The sequence below is a fragment of the Pseudophryne corroboree genome, chromosome 3 (assembly GCF_028390025.1).
Source record: "Pseudophryne corroboree isolate aPseCor3 chromosome 3, aPseCor3.hap2, whole genome shotgun sequence".
Classification (NCBI taxonomy): Eukaryota; Metazoa; Chordata; class Amphibia; order Anura; family Myobatrachidae; genus Pseudophryne; species Pseudophryne corroboree.
The window spans coordinates 113,037,198-113,055,180 of record NC_086446.1 but is presented as its reverse complement, the minus strand read 5'-3'; the positions used below and the strand labels follow the sequence as shown (position 1 = coordinate 113,055,180).

The following is a 17,983-nucleotide window of genomic DNA, read 5'->3' as shown; positions in this document are numbered from 1 at the left end:
AAAGTTCTAACAGAAACCAGAAAGTTCTTCTACAGCAACACCACACTGGATACGCCCAATCTCATCTGATCTTGGAAGCTAAGCAGTGTTGGGCCTGGTTAGTACTTGGATGGGAGACCACCTGGGAATACAAGGTGCTGTAGATATTTTTATACTACCATCACCGTTCTGTTGATGCATTCCATTTTCAAACGTATTCATTTATGAACCAGTAGTCAGAAGTAGAAAAGTACTAACAGAAACCATAAAGCTCTTCTACAGCCACACCACATTGGATATGCCCAATCTCATCTGATCTTGGAAGCTAAGCAGTGTTGGGCCTGGTTAGTACTTGGATGGGAGACCACCTGGGAAAACATAGGTGGTGTAGATATTTTTATACTGCCAACACCGTTCTGTTGATGCATTCCATTTTCAAACGTATTCATTTATGAACCAGTAGTTAGAAGTAGAAAAGTTCTAACAGAAACCATAAAGCTCATCTACAGCCACACCACACTGTATACGCCCAATCTCATCTGATCTCTGAAGCTAAGCAGTGTTGAGCCTGGTTAGTACTTGGGTGGGAGACCACCTGGGAATACAAGGTGCTGTAGATATTTTTATACTGCCAACACCGTTCTGTTGATGCATTCCATTTTCAAACGTATTCATTTATGAACCAGTAGTTAGAAGTAGAAAAGTTCTAACAGAAACCACAAAGCTTTTACAGCCACACCACACTGGATACGCCCAATCTCATCTGATCTTGGAAGCTAAGCAGTTTTGGGCCTGGTTAGTACTTGGATGGGAGACCACCTGGGAATACAAGGTGCTGTAGATATTTTTATACTGCCAACACCGTTCTGTTGATGCATTCCATTTTCAAACGTATTCATTTATGAACCAGTATTTAGAAGTAGAAAAGTTCTAACAGAAACCACAAAGCTCATCTACAGCCACACCACACTGGATACGCCCAATCTCATCTGATCTTGGAAGCTAAGCTGTGTTGGGCCTGGTTAGTACTTGGATGGGAGACCACCTGGGAATACAAGGTGCTGTAGATAATTTTATACTGCCAACACCGTTCTGTTGATACATTCCATTTTAAAACGTATTCATTTATGAACCAGTAGTTAGAAGTAGAAAAGTTCTAACAGAAACCACAAAGCTCATCTACAGCTACACCACACTGGATACGCCCAATCTCATCTGATCTTGGAAGCTAAGCAGTGTTGGGCCTGGTTAGTACTTGGATGGGAGACCACCTGGGAATACAAGGTGCTGTAGATATTTTTATACTGCCAACACCGTTCTGTTGATGCATTCCATTTTAAAACGTATTAATTTATGAACCAGTAGTTAGAAGTAGAAAAGTTCTAACAGAAACCATAAAGCTCATCTACAGCCACACCACACTGGATACGCCCAATCTCATCTGATCTTGGAAGCTAAGCAGTGTTGGGCCTGGTTAGTACTTGGATGGGAGACCAACTGGGAATACAAGGTGCTGTAGATATTTTTATACTGCCAACACCGTTCTGTTGATGCATTCAATTTTCAAATGTATTCATTTATGAACCAGTAATTAGAAGTAGAAAAGTTCAAACAGAAACCACAAAGCTCATCTACAGCCACACCACACTGGATACGCCCAATCTCATCTGATCTTGGAAGCAAAGCAGTATTGGGCCTGGTTAGTACTTGGATGGGAGACCACCTGGGAATACAAGGTGCTGTAGATATTTTTATACTGCCAACACCGTACTGTTGATGCATTCCATTTTCAAACGTATTCATTTATGAACCAGTAGTTAGAAGTAGAAAAGTTCTAACAGAAACCACAAAACTCATCTACAGCCACACCACACTGGATACGCCCAATCTCATCTGATCTAGAAAGCTAAGCAGTGTTGGGCCTGGTTAGTACTTGGATGGGAGACCACCTGGGAATACAAGGTGCTGTAGTTATTTTTATACTACCAACACCATTCTGTTGATGCATTCCATTTTCAAACGTATTCATTTATGAACCAGTAGTTAGAAGTAGAAAAGTTCTAACAGAAACCATAAAGCTCATCTACAGCCACACCACACTGTATACGCCCAATCTCATCTGATCTTGGAAGCTAAGCAGTGTTGAGCCTGGTTAGTACTTGGATGGGAGACCACCTGGGAATACAAGGTGCTGTAGATATTTTTATACTGCCAACACCGTTCTGTTGATGCATTCAATTTTCAAATGTATTCATTTATGAACCAGTAGTTAGAAGTAGAAAAGTTCAAACAGAAACCACAAAGCTCATCTACAGCCACACCACACTGGATACGCCCAATCTCATCTGATCTTGGAAGCAAAGCAGTATTGGGCCTGGTTAGTACTTGGATGGGAGACCACCTGGGAATACAAGGTGCTGTAGATATTTTTATACTGCCAACACCGTTCTGTTGATGCATTCCATTTTCAAACGTATTCATTTATGAACCAGTAGTTAGAAGTAGAAAAGTTCTAACAGAAACCATAAAGCTCATCTACAGCAACACCACGCTGGATACGCCCAATCTCATCTGATCTTGGAAGCTAAGCAGTGTTGGGCCTGGTTAGTACTTGGATGGGAGACCACCTGGGAATACAAGGTGCTGTAGATAATTTTATACTGCAAACACCGTTCTGTTGATGCATTCCATTTTAAAACATGTTCATTTATGAACCAGTAGTTAGAAGTAGAAAAGTTCTAACAGAAACCACAAAGTTCATCTACAGCCACACCACACTGGATATGCCCAATCTCATCTGATCTTGGAAGCTAAGCAGTGTTGGGCCTGGTTAGTACTTGGATGGGAGACCACCTGGGAATACAAGGTGCTGTAGATATTTTTATACTGCCAACACCGTTCTGTTGATGCATTCCATTTTCAAACGTATTCATTTATGAACCAGTAGTTAGAAGTAGAAAAGTTCTAACAGAAACCATAAAGCTCATCTACAGCCACACCACACTGGATACGCCCAATCTCATCTGATCTTGGAAGCAAAGCAGTATTGGGCCTGGTTAGTACTTGGATGGGAGACCACCTGGGAATACAAGGTGCTGTAGATATTTTTATACTGCCAACACCGTTCTGTTGATGCATTCCATTTTCAAACGTATTCATTTATGAACCAGTAGTTAGAAGTAGAAAAGTTCTAACAGAAACCGCAAAGCTCATCTACAGCTACACCACACTGGATACGCCCAATCTCATCTGATCTTGGAAGCTAAGCAGTGTTGGGCCTGGTTAGTACTTGGATGGGAGACCACCTGGGAATACAAGGTGCTGTAGATATTTTTATACTGCCAACACCGTTCTTTTGATGCATTCCATTTTAAAACGTATTCATTTATGAATCAGTAGTTAGAAGTAGAAAAGTTCTAACAGAAACCGTAAAGCTCATCTACAGCCACACCACACTGGATACGCCCAATCTCATCTGATCTTGGAAGCTAAGCAGTGTTGGGCCTGGTTAGTACTTGGATGGGAGACCATCTGGGAATACAAGGTGCTGTAGATATTTTTATACTGCCAACACCGTTCTGTTGATGCATTCCATTTTAAAACGTATTCATTTATGAACCAGTAGTTAGAAGTATAAAAGTTCTAACAGAAACCAGAAAGTTCTTCTACAGCAACACCACACTGGATACGCCCAATCTCATCTGATCTTGGAAGCTAAGCAGTGTTGAGCCTGGTTAGTACTTGGGTGGGAGACCACCTGGGAATACAAGGTGCTGTAGATATTTTTATACTGCCAACACCGTTCTGTTGATGCATTCCATTTTCAAACGTATTCATTTATGAACCAGTAGTTAGAAGTAGAAAAGTTCTAACAGAAACCACAAAGCTTTTACAGCCACACCACACTGGATACGCCCAATCTCATCTGATCTTGGAAGCTAAGCAGTTTTGGGCCTGGTTAGTACTTGGATGGGAGACCACCTGGGAATACAAGGTGCTGTAGATATTTTTATATTGCCAACACCGTTCTGTTGATGCATTCCATTTTCAAACGTATTCATTTATGAACCAGTATTTAGAAGTAGAAAAGTTCTAACAGAAACCACAAAGCTCATCTACAGCCACACCACACTGGATACGCCCAATCTCATCTGATCTTGGAAGCTAAGCTGTGTTGGGCCTGGTTAGTACTTGGATGGGAGACCACCTGGGAATACAAGGTGCTGTAGATAATTTTATACTGCCAACACCGTTCTGTTGATGCATTCCATTTTAAAACTTATTCATTTATGAACCAGTAGTTAGAAGTAGAAAAGTTCTAACAGAAACCACAAAGCTCATCTACAGCTACACCACACTGGATACGCCCAATCTCATCTGATCTTGGAAGCTAAGCAGTGTTGGGCCTGGTTAGTACTTGGATGGGAGACCACCTGGGAATACAAGGTGCTGTAGATATTTTTATACTGCCAACACCGTTCTGTTGATGCATTCCATTTTAAAACGTATTCATTTATGAACCAGTAGTTAGAAGTAGAAAAGTTCTAACAGAAACCATAAAGCTCATCTACAGCCACACCACACTGGATACGCCCAATCTCATCTGATCTTGGAAGCTAAGCAGTGTTGGGCCTGGTTAGTACTTGGATGGGAGACCATCTGGGAATACAAGGTGCTGTAGATATTTTTATACTGCCAACACCGTTCTGTTGATGCATTCAATTTTCAAATGTATTCATTTATGAACCAGTAGTTAGAAGTAGAAAAGTTCAAACAGAAACCACAAAGCTCATCTACAGCCACACCACACTGGATACGCCCAATCTCATCTGATCTTGGAAGCAAAGCAGTATTGGGCCTGGTTAGTACTTGGATGGGAGACCACCTGGGAATACAAGGTGCTGTAGATATTTTTATACTGCCAACACCGTTCTGTTGATGCATTCCATTTTCAAACGTATTCATTTATGAACCAGTAGTTAGAAGTAGAAAAGTTCTAACAGAAACCATAAAGCTCATCTACAGCCACACCACACTGGATACGCCCAATCTCATCTGATCTTGGAAGCTAAGCAGTGTTGGGCCTGGTTAGTACTTGGATGGGAGACCACCTGGGAATACAAGGTGCTGTAGATAATTTTATACTGCCAACACCGTTCTGTTGATGCATTCCATTTTAAAATGTATTCATTTATGAACCAGTAGTTAGAAGTAGAAAAGTTCTAACAGAAACCACAAAGTTTATCTACAGCCACACCACACTGGATACGCCCAATCTCATCTGATCTTGGAAGTTAAGCAGTGTTGGGCCTGGTTAGTACTTGGATGGGAGACCACCTGGGAATACAAGGTGCTGAAGATATTTTTATACTGCCAACACCGTTCTGTTGATGCATTCCATTTTCAAACGTATTCATTTATGAACCAGTATTTGGAAGTAGAAAAGTTCTAACAGAAACCATAAAGCTCATCTACAGCCACACCACACTGGATACGCCCAATCTCATCTGATCTTGGAAGCTAAGCAGTGTTGGGCCTGGTTAGTACTTGGATGGGAGACCACCTGGGAATACATAGGTGCTATAAATATTTTTATACTGCCAACACCGTTCTGTTGATGCATTCCATTTTCAAACGTATTCATTTATGAACCAGTAGTTAGAAGTAGAAAAGTTCTAACAGAAACCACAAAGCTCATGTACAGCCACACCACACTGGATACGCCCAATCTCATCTGATCTAGGAAGCTAAGCAGTGTTGAGCCTGGTTAGTACTTGGATGGGAGACCACCTGGGAATACAAGGTGCTGTAGATATTTTTATACTGCCAACACCGTACTGTTGATGCATTCCATTTTCAAAAGTATTCATTTATGAACCAGTAGTTAGAAGTAGAAAAGTTCTAACAGAAACCACAAAGCTCATCTACAGCCACACCACACTGGATACGCCAAATCTCATCTGATCTTGGAAGCTAAGCAGTGTTGGGCCTGGTTAGTACTTGGATGGGAGACCACCTGGGAATACAAGGTGCTGTAGATATTTTTATACTGCCAACACCGTTCTGTTGATGCATTCCATTTTCAAACGTATTCATTTATGAACCAGTAGTTAGAAGTAGAAAAGTTCTAACAGAAACCATAAAGCTCATCTACAGCCACACCACACTGTATACGCCCAATCTCATCTGATCTTGGAAGCTAAGCAGTGTTGAGCCTGGTTAGTACTTGGGTGGGAGACCACCTGGGAATACAAGGTGCTATAGATATTTTTATACTGCCAACACCGTTCTGTTGATGCATTCAATTTTCAAATGTATTCATTTATGAACCAGTAGTTAGAAGTAGAAAAGTTCTAACAGAAACCACAAAGCTCATCTACAGCCACACCACACTGTATACGCCCAATCTCATCTGATCTTGGAAGCTAAGCAGTGTTGAGCCTGGTTAGTACTTGGATGGGAGACCACCTGGGAATACAAGGTGCTGTAGATATTTTTATACTGCCAACACCGTTCTGTTGATGCATTCAATTTTCAAATGTATTCATTTATGAACCAGTAGTTAGAAGTAGAAAAGTTCAAACAGAAACCACAAAGCTCATCTACAGCCACACCACACTGGATACACCCAATCTCATCTGATCTTGGAAGCAAAGCAGTATTGGGCCTGGTTAGTACTTGGATGGGAGACCACCTGGGAATACAAGGTGCTGTAGATATTTTTATACTGCCAACACCGTTCTGTTGATGCATTCCATTTTCAAACGTATTCATTTATGAACCAGTAGTTAGAAGTAGAAAAGTTCTAACAGAAACCATAAAGCTCGTCTACAGCCACACCACACTGGATACGCCCAATCTCATCTGATCTTGGAAGCTAAGCAGTGTTGGGCCTGGTTAGTGCTTGGATGGGAGACCACCTGGGAATACAAGGTGCTGTAGATAATTTTATACTGCCAACACCGTTCTGTTGATGCATTCCATTTTAAAACGTATTCATTTATGAACCAGTAGTTAGAAGTAGAAAAGTTCTAACAGAAACCACAAAGTTTATCTACAGCCACACCACACTGGATACGCCCAATCTCATCTGATCTTGGAAGTTAAGCAGTGTTGGGCCTGGTTAGTACTTGGATGGGAGACCACCTGGGAATACAAGGTGCTGAAGATATTTTTATACTGCCAACACCGTTCTGTTGATGCATTCCATTTTCAAACGTATTCATTTATGAACCAGTATTTGGAAGTAGAAAAGTTCTAACAGAAACCATAAAGCTCATCTACAGCCACACCAAACTGGATACGCCCAATCTCATCTGATCTTGGAAGCTAAGCAGTGTTGGGCCTGGTTAGTACTTGGATGGGAGACCACCTGGGAATACATAGGTGCTGTAAATATTTTTATACTGCCAACACCGTTCTGTTGATGCATTCCATTTTCAAACGTATTCATTTATGAACCAGTAGTTAGAAGTAGAAAAGTTCTAACAGAAACCACAAAGCTCATGTACAGCCACACCACACTGGATACGCCCAATCTCATCTGATCTAGGAAGCTAAGCAGTGTTGAGCCTGGTTAGTACTTGGATGGGAGACCACCTGGGAATACAAGGTGCTGTAGATATTTTTATACTGCCAACACCGTACTGTTGATGCATTCCATTTTCAAAAGTATTCATTTATGAACCAGTAGTTAGAAGTAGAAAAGTTCTAACAGAAACCACAAAGCTCATCTACAGCCACACCACACTGGATACGCCAAATCTCATCTGATCTTGGAAGCTAAGCAGTGTTGGGCCTGGTTAGTACTTGGATGGGAGACCACCTGGGAATACAAGGTGCTGTAGATATTTTTATACTGCCAACACCGTTCTGTTGATGCATTCCATTTTCAAACGTATTCATTTATGAACCAGTAGTTAGAAGTAGAAAAGTTCTAACAGAAACCATAAAGCTCATCTACAGCCACACCACACTGTATACGCCCAATCTCATCTGATCTTGGAAGCTAAGCAGTGTTGAGCCTGGTTAGTACTTGGGTGGGAGACCACCTGGGAATACAAGGTGCTATAGATATTTTTATACTGCCAACACCGTTCTGTTGATGCATTCAATTTTCAAATGTATTCATTTATGAACCAGTAGTTAGAAGTAGAAAAGTTCAAACAGAAACCACAAAGCTCATCTACAGCCACACCACACTGGATACGCCCAATCTCATCTGATCTTGGAAGCAAAGCAGTATTGGGCCTGGTTAGTACTTGGATGGGAGACCACCTGGGAATACAAGGTGCTGTAGATATTTTTATACTGCCAACACCGTTCTGTTGATGCATTCCATTTTCAAACGTATTCATTTATGAACCAGTAGTTAGAAGTAGAAAAGTTCTAACAGAAACCACAAAGCTTTTACAGCCACACCACACTGGATACGCCCAATCTCATCTGATCTTGGAAGCTAAGCAGTGTTGGGCCTGGTTAGTACTTGGATGGGAGACCACCTGGGAATACAAGGTGCTGTAGATATTTTTATACTGCCAACACCGTTCTGTTGATGCATTCCATTTTCAAACGTATTCATTTATGAACCAGTATTTAGAAGTAGAAAAGTTCTAACAGAAACCACAAAGCTCATCTACAGCCACACCACACTGGATACGCCCAATCTCATCTGATCTAGGAAGCTAAACAGTGTTGAGCCTGGTTAGTACTTGGATGGGAGACCACCTGGGAATACAAGGTGCTGTAGATATTTTTATACTGCCAACACCGTACTGTTGATGCATTCCATTTTCAAAAGTATTCATTTATGAACCAGTAGTTAGAAGTAGAAAAGTTCTAACAGAAACCACAAAGCTCATCTACAGCCACACCACACTGGATACGCCAAATCTCATCTGATCTTGGAAGCTAAGCAGTGTTGGGCCTGGTTAGTACTTGGATGGGAGACCACCTGGGAATACAAGGTGCTGTAGATATTTTTATACTGCCAACACCGTTCTGTTGATGCATTCCATTTTCAAACGTATTCATTTATGAACCAGTAGTTAGAAGTAGAAAAGTTCTAACAGAAACCATAAAGCTCATCTACAGCCACACCACACTGTATACGCCCAATCTCATCTGATCTTGGAAGCTAAGCAGTGTTGAGCCTGGTTAGTACTTGGGTGGGAGACCACCTGGGAATACAAGGTGCTGTAGATATTTTTATACTGCCAACACCGTTCTGTTGATGCATTCAATTTTCAAATGTATTCATTTATGAACCAGTAGTTAGAAGTAGAAAAGTTCAAACAGAAACCACAAAGCTCATCTACAGCCACACCACACTGGATACGCCCAATCTCATCTGATCTTGGAAGCAAAGCAGTATTGGGCCTGGTTAGTACTTGGATGGGAGACCACCTGGGAATACAAGGTGCTGTAGATATTTTTATACTGCCAACACCGTTCTGTTAATGCATTCCATTTTCAAACGTATTCATTTATGAACCAGTAGTTAGAAGTAGAAAAGTTCTAACAGAAACCACAAAGCTTTTACAGCCACACCACACTGGATACGCCCAATCTCATCTGATCTTGGAAGCTAAGCAGTGTTGGGCCTGGTTAGTACTTGGATGGGAGACCACCTGGGAATACAAGGTGCTGTAGATATTTTTATACTGCCAACACCGTTCTGTTGATGCATTCCATTTTCAAACGTATTCATTTATGAACCAGTATTTAGAAGTAGAAAAGTTCTAACAGAAACCACAAAGCTCATCTACAGCCACACCACACTGGATATGCCCAATCTCATCTGATCTTGGAAGCTAAGCAGTGTTGGGCCTGGTTATTACTTGGATGGGAGACCACCTGGGAATACAAGGTGCTGTAGATATTTTTATACTGCCAACACCGTTCTGTTGATGCATTCCATTTTAAAACGTATTCATTTATGAACCAGTAGTTAGAAGTAGAAAAGTTCTAACAGAAACCACAAAGCTCATCTACAGCTACACCACACTGGATACGCCCAATCTCATCTGATCTTGGAAGCTAAGCAGTGTTGGGCCTGGTTAGTACTTGGATGGGAGACCACCTGGGAATACAAGGTGCTGTAGATATTTTTATACTGCCAACACCGTTCTGTTGATGCATTCCATTTTAAAACGTATTCATTTATGAACCAGTAGTTAGAAGTAGAAAAGTTCTAACAGAAACCATAAAGCTCATCTACAGCCACACCACACTGGATACGCCCAATCTCATCTGATCTTGGAAGCTAAGCAGTGTTGGGCCTGGTTAGTACTTGGATGGGAGACCATCTGGGAATACAAGGTGCTGTAGATATTTTTATACTGCCAACACCGTTCTGTTGATGCATTCCATTTTAAAACGTATTCATTTATGAACCAGTAGTTAGAAGTAGAAAAGTTCTAACAGAAACCAGAAAGTTCATCTACAGCAACACCACACTGGATACGCCCAATCTCATCTGATCTTGGAAGCTAAGCAGTGTTGGGCCTGGTTAGTACTTGGATGGGAGACCACCTGGGAATACAAGGTGCTGTAGATATTTTTATACTGCCAACACCGTTCTGTTGATGCATTCCATTTTCAAACGTATTCATTTATGAACCAGTAGTTAGAAGTAGAAAAGTTCTAACAGAAACCATAAAGCTCATCTACAGCCACACCACACTGTATACGCCCAATCTCATCTGATCTTGGAAGCTAAGCAGTGTTGAGCCTGGTTAGTACTTGGGTGGGAGACCACCTGGGAATACAAGGTGCTATAGATATTTTTATACTGCCAACACCGTTCTGTTGATGCATTCAATTTTCAAATGTATTCATTTATGAACCAGTAGTTAGAAGTAGAAAAGTTCAAACAGAAACCACAAAGCTCATCTACAGCCACACCACACTGGATACGCCCAATCTCATCTGATCTTGGAAGCAAAGCAGTATTGGGCCTGGTTAGTACTTGGATGGGAGACCACCTGGGAATACAAGGTGCTGTAGATATTTTTATACTGCCAACACCGTTCTGTTGATGCATTCCATTTTCAAACGTATTCATTTATGAACCAGTAGTTAGAAGTAGAAAAGTTCTAACAGAAACCACAAAGCTTTTACAGCCACACCACACTGGATACGCCCAATCTCATCTGATCTTGGAAGCTAAGCAGTGTTGGGCCTGGTTAGTACTTGGATGGGAGACCACCTGGGAATACAAGGTGCTGTAGATATTTTTATACTGCCAACACCGTTCTGTTGATGCATTCCATTTTCAAACGTATTCATTTATGAACCAGTATTTAGAAGTAGAAAAGTTCTAACAGAAACCACAAAGCTCATCTACAGCCACACCACACTGGATACGCCCAATCTCATCTGATCTAGGAAGCTAAACAGTGTTGAGCCTGGTTAGTACTTGGATGGGAGACCACCTGGGAATACAAGGTGCTGTAGATATTTTTATACTGCCAACACCGTACTGTTGATGCATTCCATTTTCAAAAGTATTCATTTATGAACCAGTAGTTAGAAGTAGAAAAGTTCTAACAGAAACCACAAAGCTTTTACAGCCACACCACACTGGATACGCCCAATCTCATCTGATCTTGGAAGCTAAGCAGTGTTGGGCCTGGTTAGTACTTGGATGGGAGACCACCTGGGAATACAAGGTGCTGTAGATATTTTTATACTGCCAACACCGTTCTGTTGATGCATTCCATTTTCAAACGTATTCATTTATGAACCAGTATTTAGAAGTAGAAAAGTTCTAACAGAAACCACAAAGCTCATCTACAGCCACACCACACTGGATACGCCCAATCTCATCTGATCTAGGAAGCTAAACAGTGTTGAGCCTGGTTAGTACTTGGATGGGAGACCACCTGGGAATACAAGGTGCTGTAGATATTTTTATACTGCCAACACCGTACTGTTGATGCATTCCATTTTCAAAAGTATTCATTTATGAACCAGTAGTTAGAAGTAGAAAAATTCTAACAGAAACCACAAAGCTCATCTACAGCCACACCACACTGGATACGCCAAATCTCATCTGATCTTGGAAGCTAAGCAGTGTTGGGCCTGGTTAGTACTTGGATGGGAGACCACCTGGGAATACAAGGTGCTGTAGATATTTTTATACTGCCAACACCGTTCTGTTGATGCATTCCATTTTCAAACGTATTCATTTATGAACCAGTAGTTAGAAGTAGAAAAGTTCTAACAGAAACCATAAAGCTCATCTACAGCCACACCACACTGTATACGCCCAATCTCATCTGATCTTGGAAGCTAAGCAGTGTTGAGCCTGGTTAGTACTTGGGTGGGAGACCACCTGGGAATACAAGGTGCTGTAGATATTTTTATACTGCCAACACCGTTCTGTTGATGCATTCAATTTTCAAATGTATTCATTTATGAACCAGTAGTTAGAAGTAGAAAAGTTCAAACAGAAACCACAAAGCTCATCTACAGCCACACCACACTGGATACGCCCAATCTCATCTGATCTTGGAAGCAAAGCAGTATTGGGCCTGGTTAGTACTTGGATGGGAGACCACCTGGGAATACAAGGTGCTGTAGATATTTTTATACTGCCAACACCGTTCTGTTAATGCATTCCATTTTCAAACGTATTCATTTATGAACCAGTAGTTAGAAGTAGAAAAGTTCTAACAGAAACCACAAAGCTTTTACAGCCACACCACACTGGATACGCCCAATCTCATCTGATCTTGGAAGCTAAGCAGTGTTGGGCCTGGTTAGTACTTGGATGGGAGACCACCTGGGAATACAAGGTGCTGTAGATATTTTTATACTGCCAACACCGTTCTGTTGATGCATTCCATTTTCAAACGTATTCATTTATGAACCAGTATTTAGAAGTAGAAAAGTTCTAACAGAAACCACAAAGCTCATCTACAGCCACACCACACTGGATACGCCCAATCTCATCTGATCTTGGAAGCTAAGCAGTGTTGGGCCTGGTTATTACTTGGATGGGAGACCACCTGGGAATACAAGGTGCTGTAGATATTTTTATACTGCCAACACCGTTCTGTTGATGCATTCCATTTTAAAACGTATTCATTTATGAACCAGTAGTTAGAAGTAGAAAAGTTCTAACAGAAACCACAAAGCTCATCTACAGCTACACCACACTGGATACGCCCAATCTCATCTGATCTTGGAAGCTAAGCAGTATTGGGCCTGGTTAGTACTTGGATGGGAGACCACCTGGGAATACAAGGTGCTGTAGATATTTTTATACTGCCAACACCGTTCTGTTGATGCATTCCATTTTCAAACGTATTCATTTATGAACCAGTAGTTAGAAGTAGAAAAGTTCTAACAGAAACCACAAAGCTTTTACAGCCACACCACACTGGATACGCCCAATCTCATCTGATCTTGGAAGCTAAGCAGTGTTGGGCCTGGTTAGTACTTGGATGGGAGACCACCTGGGAATACAAGGTGCTGTAGATATTTTTATACTGCCAACACCGTTCTGTTGATGCATTCCATTTTCAAACGTATTCATTTATGAACCAGTATTTAGAAGTAGAAAAGTTCTAACAGAAACCACAAAGCTCATCTACAGCCACACCACACTGGATACGCCCAATCTCATCTGATCTAGGAAGCTAAACAGTGTTGAGCCTGGTTAGTACTTGGATGGGAGACCACCTGGGAATACAAGGTGCTGTAGATATTTTTATACTGCCAACACCGTACTGTTGATGCATTCCATTTTCAAAAGTATTCATTTATGAACCAGTAGTTAGAAGTAGAAAAGTTCTAACAGAAACCACAAAGCTTTTACAGCCACACCACACTGTATACGCCCAATCTCATCTGATCTAGGAAGCTAAACAGTGTTGAGCCTGGTTAGTACTTGGATGGGAGACCACCTGGGAATACAAGGTGCTGTAGATATTTTTATACTGCCAACACCGTACTGTTGATGCATTCCATTTTCAAAAGTATTCATTTATGAACCAGTAGTTAGAAGTAGAAAAGTTCTAACAGAAACCACAAAGCTTTTACAGCCACACCACACTGGATACGCCCAATCTCATCTGATCTTGGAAGCTAAGCAGTTTTGGGCCTTGTTAGTACTTGGATGGGAGACCACCTGGGAATACAAGGTGCTGTAGATATTTTTATACTGCCAACACCGTTCTGTTGATGCATTCCATTTTCAAATGTATTCATTTATGAACCAGTATTTAGAAGTAGAAAAGTTCTAACAGAAACCACAAAGCTCATCTACAGCCACACCACGCTGGATACGCCCAATCTCATCTGATCTTGGAAGCTAAGCTGTGTTGGGCCTGGTTAGTACTTGGATGGGAGACCATCTGGGAATACAAGGTGCTGTAGATATTTTTATACTGCCAACACCGTTCTGTTGATGCATTCAATTTTCAAATGTATTCATTTATGAACCAGTAGTTAGAAGTAGAAAAGTTCAAACAGAAACCACAAAGCTCATCTACAGCCACACCACACTGGATACGCCCAATCTCATCTGATCTTGGAAGCAAAGCAGTATTGGGCCTGGTTAGTACTTGGATGGGAGACCACCTGGGAATACAAGGTGCTGTAGATATTTTTATACTGCCAACACCGTACTGTTGATGCATTCCATTTTCAAACGTATTCATTTATGAACCAGTAGTTAGAAATAGAAAAGTTCTAACAGAAACCACAAAGCTCATCTACAGCCACACCACACTGGATACGCCCAATCTCATCTGATCTAGAAAGCTAAGCAGTGTTGGGCCTGGTTAGTACTTGGATGGGAGACCACCTGGGAATACAAGGTGCTGTAGATATTTTTATACTACCAACACCATTCTGTTGATGCATTCCATTTTCAAACGTATTCATTTATGAACCAGTAGTTAGAAGTAGAAAAGTTCTAACAGAAACCACAAAGCTCATCTACAGCCACACCACACTGGATACGCCAAATCTCATCTGATCTTGGAAGCTAAGCAGTGTTGGGCCTGGTTAGTACTTGGATGGGAGACCACCTGGGAATACAAGGTGCTGTAGATATTTTTATACTGCCAACACCGTTCTGTTGATGCATTCCATTTTCAAACGTATTCATTTATGAACCAGTAGTTAGAAGTAGAAAAGTTCTAACAGAAACCATAAAGCTCATCTACAGCCACACCACACTGTATACGCCCAATCTCATCTGATCTTGGAAGCTAAGCAGTGTTGAGCCTGGTTAGTACTTGGGTGGGAGACCACCTGGGAATACAAGGTGCTGTAGATATTTTTATACTGCCAACACCGTTCTGTTGATGCATTCAATTTTCAAATGTATTCATTTATGAACCAGTAGTTAGAAGTAGAAAAGTTCAAACAGAAACCACAAAGCTCATCTACAGCCACACCACACTGGATACGCCCAATCTCATCTGATCTTGGAAGCAAAGCAGTATTGGGCCTGGTTAGTACTTGGATGGGAGACCACCTGGGAATACAAGGTGCTGTAGATATTTTTATACTGCCAACACCGTTCTGTTAATGCATTCCATTTTCAAACGTATTCATTTATGAACCAGTAGTTAGAAGTAGAAAAGTTCTAACAGAAACCACAAAGCTTTTACAGCCACACCACACTGGATACGCCCAATCTCATCTGATCTTGGAAGCTAAGCAGTGTTGGGCCTGGTTAGTACTTGGATGGGAGACCACCTGGGAATACAAGGTGCTGTAGATATTTTTATACTGCCAACACCGTTCTGTTGATGCATTCCATTTTCAAACGTATTCATTTATGAACCAGTATTTAGAAGTAGAAAAGTTCTAACAGAAACCACAAAGCTCATCTACAGCCACACCACACTGGATACGCCCAATCTCATCTGATCTTGGAAGCTAAGCAGTGTTGGGCCTGGTTATTACTTGGATGGGAGACCACCTGGGAATACAAGGTGCTGTAGATATTTTTATACTGCCAACACCGTTCTGTTGATGCATTCCATTTTAAAACGTATTCATTTATGAACCAGTAGTTAGAAGTAGAAAAGTTCTAACAGAAACCACAAAGCTCATCTACAGCTACACCACACTGGATACGCCCAATCTCATCTGATCTTGGAAGCTAAGCAGTGTTGGGCCTGGTTAGTACTTGGATGGGAGACCACCTGGGAATACAAGGTGCTGTAGATATTTTTATACTGCCAACACCGTTCTGTTGATGCATTCCATTTTAAAACGTATTCATTTATGAACCAGTAGTTAGAAGTAGAAAAGTTCTAACAGAAACCATAAAGCTCATCTACAGCCACACCACACTGGATACGCCCAATCTCATCTGATCTTGGAAGCTAAGCAGTGTTGGGCCTGGTTAGTACTTGGATGGGAGACCATCTGGGAATACAAGGTGCTGTAGATATTTTTATACTGCCAACACCGTTCTGTTGATGCATTCCATTTTAAAACGTATTCATTTATGAACCAGTAGTTAGAAGTAGAAAAGTTCTAACAGAAACCAGAAAGTTCATCTACAGCAACACCACACTGGATACGCCCAATCTCATCTGATCTTGGAAGCTAAGCAGTGTTGGGCCTGGTTAGTACTTGGATGGGAGACCACCTGGGAATACAAGGTGCTGTAGATATTTTTATACTGCCAACACCGTTCTGTTGATGCATTCCATTTTAAAACGTATTCATTTATGAACCAGTAGTTAGAAGTAGAAAAGTTCTAACAGAAACCACAAAGCTCATCTACAGCTACACCACACTGGATACGCCCAATCTCATCTGATCTTGGAAGCTAAGCAGTATTGGGCCTGGTTAGTACTTGGATGGGAGACCACCTGGGAATACAAGGTGCTGTAGATATTTTTATACTGCCAACACCGTTCTGTTGATGCATTCCATTTTCAAACGTATTCATTTATGAACCAGTAGTTAGAAGTAGAAAAGTTCTAACAGAAACCACAAAGCTTTTACAGCCACACCACACTGGATACGCCCAATCTCATCTGATCTTGGAAGCTAAGCAGTGTTGGGCCTGGTTAGTACTTGGATGGGAGACCACCTGGGAATACAAGGTGCTGTAGATATTTTTATGCTGCCAACACCGTTCTGTTGATGCATTCCATTTTCAAACGTATTCATTTATGAACCAGTATTTAGAAGTAGAAAAGTTCTAACAGAAACCACAAAGCTCATCTACAGCCACACCACACTGGATACGCCCAATCTCATCTGATCTAGGAAGCTAAACAGTGTTGAGCCTGGTTAGTACTTGGATGGGAGACCACCTGGGAATACAAGGTGCTGTAGATATTTTTATACTGCCAACACCGTACTGTTGATGCATTCCATTTTCAAAAGTATTCATTTATGAACCAGTAGTTAGAAGTAGAAAAGTTCTAACAGAAACCACAAAGCTTTTACAGCCACACCACACTGTATACGCCCAATCTCATCTGATCTAGGAAGCTAAACAGTGTTGAGCCTGGTTAGTACTTGGATGGGAGACCACCTGGGAATACAAGGTGCTGTAGATATTTTTATACTGCCAACACCGTACTGTTGATGCATTCCATTTTCAAAAGTATTCATTTATGAACCAGTAGTTAGAAGTAGAAAAGTTCTAACAGAAACCACAAAGCTTTTACAGCCACACCACACTGGATACGCCCAATCTCATCTGATCTTGGAAGCTAAGCAGTTTTGGGCCTTGTTAGTACTTGGATGGGAGACCACCTGGGAATACAAGGTGCTGTAGATATTTTTATACTGCCAACACCGTTCTGTTGATGCATTCCATTTTCAAATGTATTCATTTATGAACCAGTATTTAGAAGTAGAAAAGTTCTAACAGAAACCACAAAGCTCATCTACAGCCACACCACGCTGGATACGCCCAATCTCATCTGATCTTGGAAGCTAAGCTGTGTTGGGCCTGGTTAGTACTTGGATGGGAGACCATCTGGGAATACAAGGTGCTGTAGATATTTTTATA

The 17,983-nt window shown here is 41.3% G+C and overlaps 62 non-coding genes and 18 pseudogenes across 62 annotated transcripts; all 80 read left to right on the top strand.

Annotated features, from left to right (window-relative positions):
* The first annotated feature begins 27 nt into the window (after nt 1–27).
* On the top strand, nt 28–146 carry LOC135065160 (5S ribosomal RNA). The gene has a single exon (XR_010251448.1). It is a non-coding gene; the product is annotated as a 5S ribosomal RNA (ribosomal RNA).
* A 107-nt stretch (nt 147–253) lies between these two features.
* LOC134892910 (5S ribosomal RNA) lies at nt 254–373 on the top strand (annotated as a pseudogene).
* A 107-nt stretch (nt 374–480) lies between these two features.
* On the top strand, nt 481–599 carry LOC134892729 (5S ribosomal RNA; annotated as a pseudogene).
* A 105-nt stretch (nt 600–704) lies between these two features.
* LOC134886030 (5S ribosomal RNA) lies at nt 705–823 on the top strand. The gene has a single exon (XR_010170127.1). It is a non-coding gene; the product is annotated as a 5S ribosomal RNA (ribosomal RNA).
* Nucleotides 824–930: 107 nt separating this feature from the next.
* On the top strand, nt 931–1,049 carry LOC135061557 (5S ribosomal RNA). The gene has a single exon (XR_010247935.1). It is a non-coding gene; the product is annotated as a 5S ribosomal RNA (ribosomal RNA).
* A 107-nt stretch (nt 1,050–1,156) lies between these two features.
* LOC135058407 (5S ribosomal RNA) lies at nt 1,157–1,275 on the top strand. Its single transcript, XR_010244836.1, has one exon. It is a non-coding gene; the product is annotated as a 5S ribosomal RNA (ribosomal RNA).
* Nucleotides 1,276–1,382: 107 nt separating this feature from the next.
* On the top strand, nt 1,383–1,501 carry LOC135060325 (5S ribosomal RNA). Its single transcript, XR_010246718.1, has one exon. It is a non-coding gene; the product is annotated as a 5S ribosomal RNA (ribosomal RNA).
* Nucleotides 1,502–1,608: 107 nt separating this feature from the next.
* LOC135069247 (5S ribosomal RNA) lies at nt 1,609–1,727 on the top strand. The gene has a single exon (XR_010255433.1). It is a non-coding gene; the product is annotated as a 5S ribosomal RNA (ribosomal RNA).
* Nucleotides 1,728–1,834: 107 nt separating this feature from the next.
* On the top strand, nt 1,835–1,953 carry LOC134887974 (5S ribosomal RNA; annotated as a pseudogene).
* A 107-nt stretch (nt 1,954–2,060) lies between these two features.
* On the top strand, nt 2,061–2,179 carry LOC135068013 (5S ribosomal RNA). Its single transcript, XR_010254223.1, has one exon. It is a non-coding gene; the product is annotated as a 5S ribosomal RNA (ribosomal RNA).
* A 107-nt stretch (nt 2,180–2,286) lies between these two features.
* Nucleotides 2,287–2,405, top strand: LOC135069245 (5S ribosomal RNA). Its single transcript, XR_010255431.1, has one exon. It is a non-coding gene; the product is annotated as a 5S ribosomal RNA (ribosomal RNA).
* A 107-nt stretch (nt 2,406–2,512) lies between these two features.
* LOC135063340 (5S ribosomal RNA) lies at nt 2,513–2,631 on the top strand. Its single transcript, XR_010249674.1, has one exon. It is a non-coding gene; the product is annotated as a 5S ribosomal RNA (ribosomal RNA).
* Nucleotides 2,632–2,738: 107 nt separating this feature from the next.
* LOC135058994 (5S ribosomal RNA) lies at nt 2,739–2,857 on the top strand. Its single transcript, XR_010245414.1, has one exon. It is a non-coding gene; the product is annotated as a 5S ribosomal RNA (ribosomal RNA).
* A 107-nt stretch (nt 2,858–2,964) lies between these two features.
* On the top strand, nt 2,965–3,083 carry LOC135069244 (5S ribosomal RNA). Its single transcript, XR_010255430.1, has one exon. It is a non-coding gene; the product is annotated as a 5S ribosomal RNA (ribosomal RNA).
* Nucleotides 3,084–3,190: 107 nt separating this feature from the next.
* Nucleotides 3,191–3,309, top strand: LOC135058406 (5S ribosomal RNA). The gene has a single exon (XR_010244835.1). It is a non-coding gene; the product is annotated as a 5S ribosomal RNA (ribosomal RNA).
* A 107-nt stretch (nt 3,310–3,416) lies between these two features.
* Nucleotides 3,417–3,535, top strand: LOC134901569 (5S ribosomal RNA). The gene has a single exon (XR_010175056.1). It is a non-coding gene; the product is annotated as a 5S ribosomal RNA (ribosomal RNA).
* A 107-nt stretch (nt 3,536–3,642) lies between these two features.
* Nucleotides 3,643–3,761, top strand: LOC134888149 (5S ribosomal RNA; annotated as a pseudogene).
* Nucleotides 3,762–3,866: 105 nt separating this feature from the next.
* On the top strand, nt 3,867–3,985 carry LOC134886029 (5S ribosomal RNA). The gene has a single exon (XR_010170126.1). It is a non-coding gene; the product is annotated as a 5S ribosomal RNA (ribosomal RNA).
* Nucleotides 3,986–4,092: 107 nt separating this feature from the next.
* Nucleotides 4,093–4,211, top strand: LOC135061556 (5S ribosomal RNA). The gene has a single exon (XR_010247934.1). It is a non-coding gene; the product is annotated as a 5S ribosomal RNA (ribosomal RNA).
* A 107-nt stretch (nt 4,212–4,318) lies between these two features.
* LOC135058405 (5S ribosomal RNA) lies at nt 4,319–4,437 on the top strand. The gene has a single exon (XR_010244834.1). It is a non-coding gene; the product is annotated as a 5S ribosomal RNA (ribosomal RNA).
* A 107-nt stretch (nt 4,438–4,544) lies between these two features.
* LOC134901568 (5S ribosomal RNA) lies at nt 4,545–4,663 on the top strand. Its single transcript, XR_010175055.1, has one exon. It is a non-coding gene; the product is annotated as a 5S ribosomal RNA (ribosomal RNA).
* A 107-nt stretch (nt 4,664–4,770) lies between these two features.
* On the top strand, nt 4,771–4,889 carry LOC135069242 (5S ribosomal RNA). The gene has a single exon (XR_010255429.1). It is a non-coding gene; the product is annotated as a 5S ribosomal RNA (ribosomal RNA).
* A 107-nt stretch (nt 4,890–4,996) lies between these two features.
* Nucleotides 4,997–5,115, top strand: LOC135066399 (5S ribosomal RNA). Its single transcript, XR_010252645.1, has one exon. It is a non-coding gene; the product is annotated as a 5S ribosomal RNA (ribosomal RNA).
* A 107-nt stretch (nt 5,116–5,222) lies between these two features.
* On the top strand, nt 5,223–5,341 carry LOC135061671 (5S ribosomal RNA). Its single transcript, XR_010248045.1, has one exon. It is a non-coding gene; the product is annotated as a 5S ribosomal RNA (ribosomal RNA).
* A 107-nt stretch (nt 5,342–5,448) lies between these two features.
* On the top strand, nt 5,449–5,568 carry LOC134889490 (5S ribosomal RNA; annotated as a pseudogene).
* Nucleotides 5,569–5,675: 107 nt separating this feature from the next.
* Nucleotides 5,676–5,794, top strand: LOC134892214 (5S ribosomal RNA; annotated as a pseudogene).
* Nucleotides 5,795–5,901: 107 nt separating this feature from the next.
* LOC135064346 (5S ribosomal RNA) lies at nt 5,902–6,020 on the top strand. Its single transcript, XR_010250655.1, has one exon. It is a non-coding gene; the product is annotated as a 5S ribosomal RNA (ribosomal RNA).
* A 107-nt stretch (nt 6,021–6,127) lies between these two features.
* Nucleotides 6,128–6,246, top strand: LOC134888667 (5S ribosomal RNA; annotated as a pseudogene).
* A 107-nt stretch (nt 6,247–6,353) lies between these two features.
* Nucleotides 6,354–6,472, top strand: LOC135068012 (5S ribosomal RNA). The gene has a single exon (XR_010254222.1). It is a non-coding gene; the product is annotated as a 5S ribosomal RNA (ribosomal RNA).
* A 107-nt stretch (nt 6,473–6,579) lies between these two features.
* LOC135065760 (5S ribosomal RNA) lies at nt 6,580–6,698 on the top strand. Its single transcript, XR_010252032.1, has one exon. It is a non-coding gene; the product is annotated as a 5S ribosomal RNA (ribosomal RNA).
* A 107-nt stretch (nt 6,699–6,805) lies between these two features.
* LOC135068567 (5S ribosomal RNA) lies at nt 6,806–6,924 on the top strand. Its single transcript, XR_010254763.1, has one exon. It is a non-coding gene; the product is annotated as a 5S ribosomal RNA (ribosomal RNA).
* A 107-nt stretch (nt 6,925–7,031) lies between these two features.
* Nucleotides 7,032–7,150, top strand: LOC135061670 (5S ribosomal RNA). The gene has a single exon (XR_010248044.1). It is a non-coding gene; the product is annotated as a 5S ribosomal RNA (ribosomal RNA).
* A 107-nt stretch (nt 7,151–7,257) lies between these two features.
* On the top strand, nt 7,258–7,377 carry LOC134889940 (5S ribosomal RNA; annotated as a pseudogene).
* Nucleotides 7,378–7,484: 107 nt separating this feature from the next.
* On the top strand, nt 7,485–7,603 carry LOC134892213 (5S ribosomal RNA; annotated as a pseudogene).
* Nucleotides 7,604–7,710: 107 nt separating this feature from the next.
* On the top strand, nt 7,711–7,829 carry LOC135064345 (5S ribosomal RNA). Its single transcript, XR_010250654.1, has one exon. It is a non-coding gene; the product is annotated as a 5S ribosomal RNA (ribosomal RNA).
* Nucleotides 7,830–7,936: 107 nt separating this feature from the next.
* On the top strand, nt 7,937–8,055 carry LOC134888666 (5S ribosomal RNA; annotated as a pseudogene).
* A 107-nt stretch (nt 8,056–8,162) lies between these two features.
* On the top strand, nt 8,163–8,281 carry LOC135069241 (5S ribosomal RNA). The gene has a single exon (XR_010255428.1). It is a non-coding gene; the product is annotated as a 5S ribosomal RNA (ribosomal RNA).
* A 105-nt stretch (nt 8,282–8,386) lies between these two features.
* LOC135063465 (5S ribosomal RNA) lies at nt 8,387–8,505 on the top strand. The gene has a single exon (XR_010249796.1). It is a non-coding gene; the product is annotated as a 5S ribosomal RNA (ribosomal RNA).
* Nucleotides 8,506–8,612: 107 nt separating this feature from the next.
* Nucleotides 8,613–8,731, top strand: LOC134889698 (5S ribosomal RNA; annotated as a pseudogene).
* Nucleotides 8,732–8,838: 107 nt separating this feature from the next.
* On the top strand, nt 8,839–8,957 carry LOC135064344 (5S ribosomal RNA). Its single transcript, XR_010250653.1, has one exon. It is a non-coding gene; the product is annotated as a 5S ribosomal RNA (ribosomal RNA).
* Nucleotides 8,958–9,064: 107 nt separating this feature from the next.
* On the top strand, nt 9,065–9,183 carry LOC135069159 (5S ribosomal RNA). Its single transcript, XR_010255348.1, has one exon. It is a non-coding gene; the product is annotated as a 5S ribosomal RNA (ribosomal RNA).
* Nucleotides 9,184–9,290: 107 nt separating this feature from the next.
* Nucleotides 9,291–9,409, top strand: LOC135069240 (5S ribosomal RNA). Its single transcript, XR_010255427.1, has one exon. It is a non-coding gene; the product is annotated as a 5S ribosomal RNA (ribosomal RNA).
* A 105-nt stretch (nt 9,410–9,514) lies between these two features.
* Nucleotides 9,515–9,633, top strand: LOC135063464 (5S ribosomal RNA). The gene has a single exon (XR_010249795.1). It is a non-coding gene; the product is annotated as a 5S ribosomal RNA (ribosomal RNA).
* Nucleotides 9,634–9,740: 107 nt separating this feature from the next.
* On the top strand, nt 9,741–9,859 carry LOC135069767 (5S ribosomal RNA). The gene has a single exon (XR_010255949.1). It is a non-coding gene; the product is annotated as a 5S ribosomal RNA (ribosomal RNA).
* A 107-nt stretch (nt 9,860–9,966) lies between these two features.
* Nucleotides 9,967–10,085, top strand: LOC135058404 (5S ribosomal RNA). The gene has a single exon (XR_010244833.1). It is a non-coding gene; the product is annotated as a 5S ribosomal RNA (ribosomal RNA).
* A 107-nt stretch (nt 10,086–10,192) lies between these two features.
* Nucleotides 10,193–10,311, top strand: LOC134901567 (5S ribosomal RNA). The gene has a single exon (XR_010175054.1). It is a non-coding gene; the product is annotated as a 5S ribosomal RNA (ribosomal RNA).
* A 107-nt stretch (nt 10,312–10,418) lies between these two features.
* On the top strand, nt 10,419–10,537 carry LOC135059705 (5S ribosomal RNA). The gene has a single exon (XR_010246106.1). It is a non-coding gene; the product is annotated as a 5S ribosomal RNA (ribosomal RNA).
* Nucleotides 10,538–10,644: 107 nt separating this feature from the next.
* Nucleotides 10,645–10,763, top strand: LOC134888665 (5S ribosomal RNA; annotated as a pseudogene).
* A 107-nt stretch (nt 10,764–10,870) lies between these two features.
* Nucleotides 10,871–10,989, top strand: LOC135069239 (5S ribosomal RNA). The gene has a single exon (XR_010255426.1). It is a non-coding gene; the product is annotated as a 5S ribosomal RNA (ribosomal RNA).
* A 105-nt stretch (nt 10,990–11,094) lies between these two features.
* Nucleotides 11,095–11,213, top strand: LOC135063463 (5S ribosomal RNA). Its single transcript, XR_010249794.1, has one exon. It is a non-coding gene; the product is annotated as a 5S ribosomal RNA (ribosomal RNA).
* Nucleotides 11,214–11,320: 107 nt separating this feature from the next.
* On the top strand, nt 11,321–11,439 carry LOC134889697 (5S ribosomal RNA; annotated as a pseudogene).
* A 105-nt stretch (nt 11,440–11,544) lies between these two features.
* Nucleotides 11,545–11,663, top strand: LOC135063461 (5S ribosomal RNA). The gene has a single exon (XR_010249792.1). It is a non-coding gene; the product is annotated as a 5S ribosomal RNA (ribosomal RNA).
* Nucleotides 11,664–11,770: 107 nt separating this feature from the next.
* Nucleotides 11,771–11,889, top strand: LOC134889696 (5S ribosomal RNA; annotated as a pseudogene).
* A 107-nt stretch (nt 11,890–11,996) lies between these two features.
* LOC135064343 (5S ribosomal RNA) lies at nt 11,997–12,115 on the top strand. The gene has a single exon (XR_010250652.1). It is a non-coding gene; the product is annotated as a 5S ribosomal RNA (ribosomal RNA).
* Nucleotides 12,116–12,222: 107 nt separating this feature from the next.
* Nucleotides 12,223–12,341, top strand: LOC135069158 (5S ribosomal RNA). Its single transcript, XR_010255347.1, has one exon. It is a non-coding gene; the product is annotated as a 5S ribosomal RNA (ribosomal RNA).
* Nucleotides 12,342–12,448: 107 nt separating this feature from the next.
* LOC135069238 (5S ribosomal RNA) lies at nt 12,449–12,567 on the top strand. The gene has a single exon (XR_010255425.1). It is a non-coding gene; the product is annotated as a 5S ribosomal RNA (ribosomal RNA).
* Nucleotides 12,568–12,672: 105 nt separating this feature from the next.
* Nucleotides 12,673–12,791, top strand: LOC135063460 (5S ribosomal RNA). Its single transcript, XR_010249791.1, has one exon. It is a non-coding gene; the product is annotated as a 5S ribosomal RNA (ribosomal RNA).
* Nucleotides 12,792–12,898: 107 nt separating this feature from the next.
* On the top strand, nt 12,899–13,017 carry LOC135065379 (5S ribosomal RNA). The gene has a single exon (XR_010251661.1). It is a non-coding gene; the product is annotated as a 5S ribosomal RNA (ribosomal RNA).
* Nucleotides 13,018–13,124: 107 nt separating this feature from the next.
* Nucleotides 13,125–13,243, top strand: LOC135067887 (5S ribosomal RNA). Its single transcript, XR_010254095.1, has one exon. It is a non-coding gene; the product is annotated as a 5S ribosomal RNA (ribosomal RNA).
* Nucleotides 13,244–13,348: 105 nt separating this feature from the next.
* Nucleotides 13,349–13,467, top strand: LOC135063459 (5S ribosomal RNA). The gene has a single exon (XR_010249790.1). It is a non-coding gene; the product is annotated as a 5S ribosomal RNA (ribosomal RNA).
* Nucleotides 13,468–13,574: 107 nt separating this feature from the next.
* LOC134889695 (5S ribosomal RNA) lies at nt 13,575–13,693 on the top strand (annotated as a pseudogene).
* A 105-nt stretch (nt 13,694–13,798) lies between these two features.
* LOC134893931 (5S ribosomal RNA) lies at nt 13,799–13,917 on the top strand (annotated as a pseudogene).
* A 105-nt stretch (nt 13,918–14,022) lies between these two features.
* LOC135066970 (5S ribosomal RNA) lies at nt 14,023–14,141 on the top strand. The gene has a single exon (XR_010253202.1). It is a non-coding gene; the product is annotated as a 5S ribosomal RNA (ribosomal RNA).
* Nucleotides 14,142–14,248: 107 nt separating this feature from the next.
* LOC135067992 (5S ribosomal RNA) lies at nt 14,249–14,367 on the top strand. The gene has a single exon (XR_010254202.1). It is a non-coding gene; the product is annotated as a 5S ribosomal RNA (ribosomal RNA).
* A 107-nt stretch (nt 14,368–14,474) lies between these two features.
* On the top strand, nt 14,475–14,593 carry LOC135069237 (5S ribosomal RNA). Its single transcript, XR_010255424.1, has one exon. It is a non-coding gene; the product is annotated as a 5S ribosomal RNA (ribosomal RNA).
* A 107-nt stretch (nt 14,594–14,700) lies between these two features.
* On the top strand, nt 14,701–14,819 carry LOC134884511 (5S ribosomal RNA). The gene has a single exon (XR_010168655.1). It is a non-coding gene; the product is annotated as a 5S ribosomal RNA (ribosomal RNA).
* Nucleotides 14,820–14,926: 107 nt separating this feature from the next.
* On the top strand, nt 14,927–15,045 carry LOC135064342 (5S ribosomal RNA). Its single transcript, XR_010250651.1, has one exon. It is a non-coding gene; the product is annotated as a 5S ribosomal RNA (ribosomal RNA).
* A 107-nt stretch (nt 15,046–15,152) lies between these two features.
* Nucleotides 15,153–15,271, top strand: LOC135069157 (5S ribosomal RNA). The gene has a single exon (XR_010255346.1). It is a non-coding gene; the product is annotated as a 5S ribosomal RNA (ribosomal RNA).
* A 107-nt stretch (nt 15,272–15,378) lies between these two features.
* On the top strand, nt 15,379–15,497 carry LOC135069236 (5S ribosomal RNA). Its single transcript, XR_010255423.1, has one exon. It is a non-coding gene; the product is annotated as a 5S ribosomal RNA (ribosomal RNA).
* Nucleotides 15,498–15,602: 105 nt separating this feature from the next.
* On the top strand, nt 15,603–15,721 carry LOC135063458 (5S ribosomal RNA). The gene has a single exon (XR_010249789.1). It is a non-coding gene; the product is annotated as a 5S ribosomal RNA (ribosomal RNA).
* A 107-nt stretch (nt 15,722–15,828) lies between these two features.
* On the top strand, nt 15,829–15,947 carry LOC135065378 (5S ribosomal RNA). Its single transcript, XR_010251660.1, has one exon. It is a non-coding gene; the product is annotated as a 5S ribosomal RNA (ribosomal RNA).
* Nucleotides 15,948–16,054: 107 nt separating this feature from the next.
* LOC135058403 (5S ribosomal RNA) lies at nt 16,055–16,173 on the top strand. Its single transcript, XR_010244832.1, has one exon. It is a non-coding gene; the product is annotated as a 5S ribosomal RNA (ribosomal RNA).
* A 107-nt stretch (nt 16,174–16,280) lies between these two features.
* On the top strand, nt 16,281–16,399 carry LOC134901566 (5S ribosomal RNA). Its single transcript, XR_010175053.1, has one exon. It is a non-coding gene; the product is annotated as a 5S ribosomal RNA (ribosomal RNA).
* A 107-nt stretch (nt 16,400–16,506) lies between these two features.
* On the top strand, nt 16,507–16,625 carry LOC135059704 (5S ribosomal RNA). The gene has a single exon (XR_010246105.1). It is a non-coding gene; the product is annotated as a 5S ribosomal RNA (ribosomal RNA).
* Nucleotides 16,626–16,732: 107 nt separating this feature from the next.
* On the top strand, nt 16,733–16,851 carry LOC135067886 (5S ribosomal RNA). The gene has a single exon (XR_010254094.1). It is a non-coding gene; the product is annotated as a 5S ribosomal RNA (ribosomal RNA).
* A 105-nt stretch (nt 16,852–16,956) lies between these two features.
* On the top strand, nt 16,957–17,075 carry LOC135063457 (5S ribosomal RNA). The gene has a single exon (XR_010249788.1). It is a non-coding gene; the product is annotated as a 5S ribosomal RNA (ribosomal RNA).
* A 107-nt stretch (nt 17,076–17,182) lies between these two features.
* Nucleotides 17,183–17,301, top strand: LOC134889694 (5S ribosomal RNA; annotated as a pseudogene).
* Nucleotides 17,302–17,406: 105 nt separating this feature from the next.
* Nucleotides 17,407–17,525, top strand: LOC134893930 (5S ribosomal RNA; annotated as a pseudogene).
* A 105-nt stretch (nt 17,526–17,630) lies between these two features.
* LOC135066968 (5S ribosomal RNA) lies at nt 17,631–17,749 on the top strand. Its single transcript, XR_010253200.1, has one exon. It is a non-coding gene; the product is annotated as a 5S ribosomal RNA (ribosomal RNA).
* Nucleotides 17,750–17,856: 107 nt separating this feature from the next.
* On the top strand, nt 17,857–17,975 carry LOC135067991 (5S ribosomal RNA). Its single transcript, XR_010254201.1, has one exon. It is a non-coding gene; the product is annotated as a 5S ribosomal RNA (ribosomal RNA).
* The last annotated feature ends 8 nt before the right edge of the window (nt 17,976–17,983 follow it).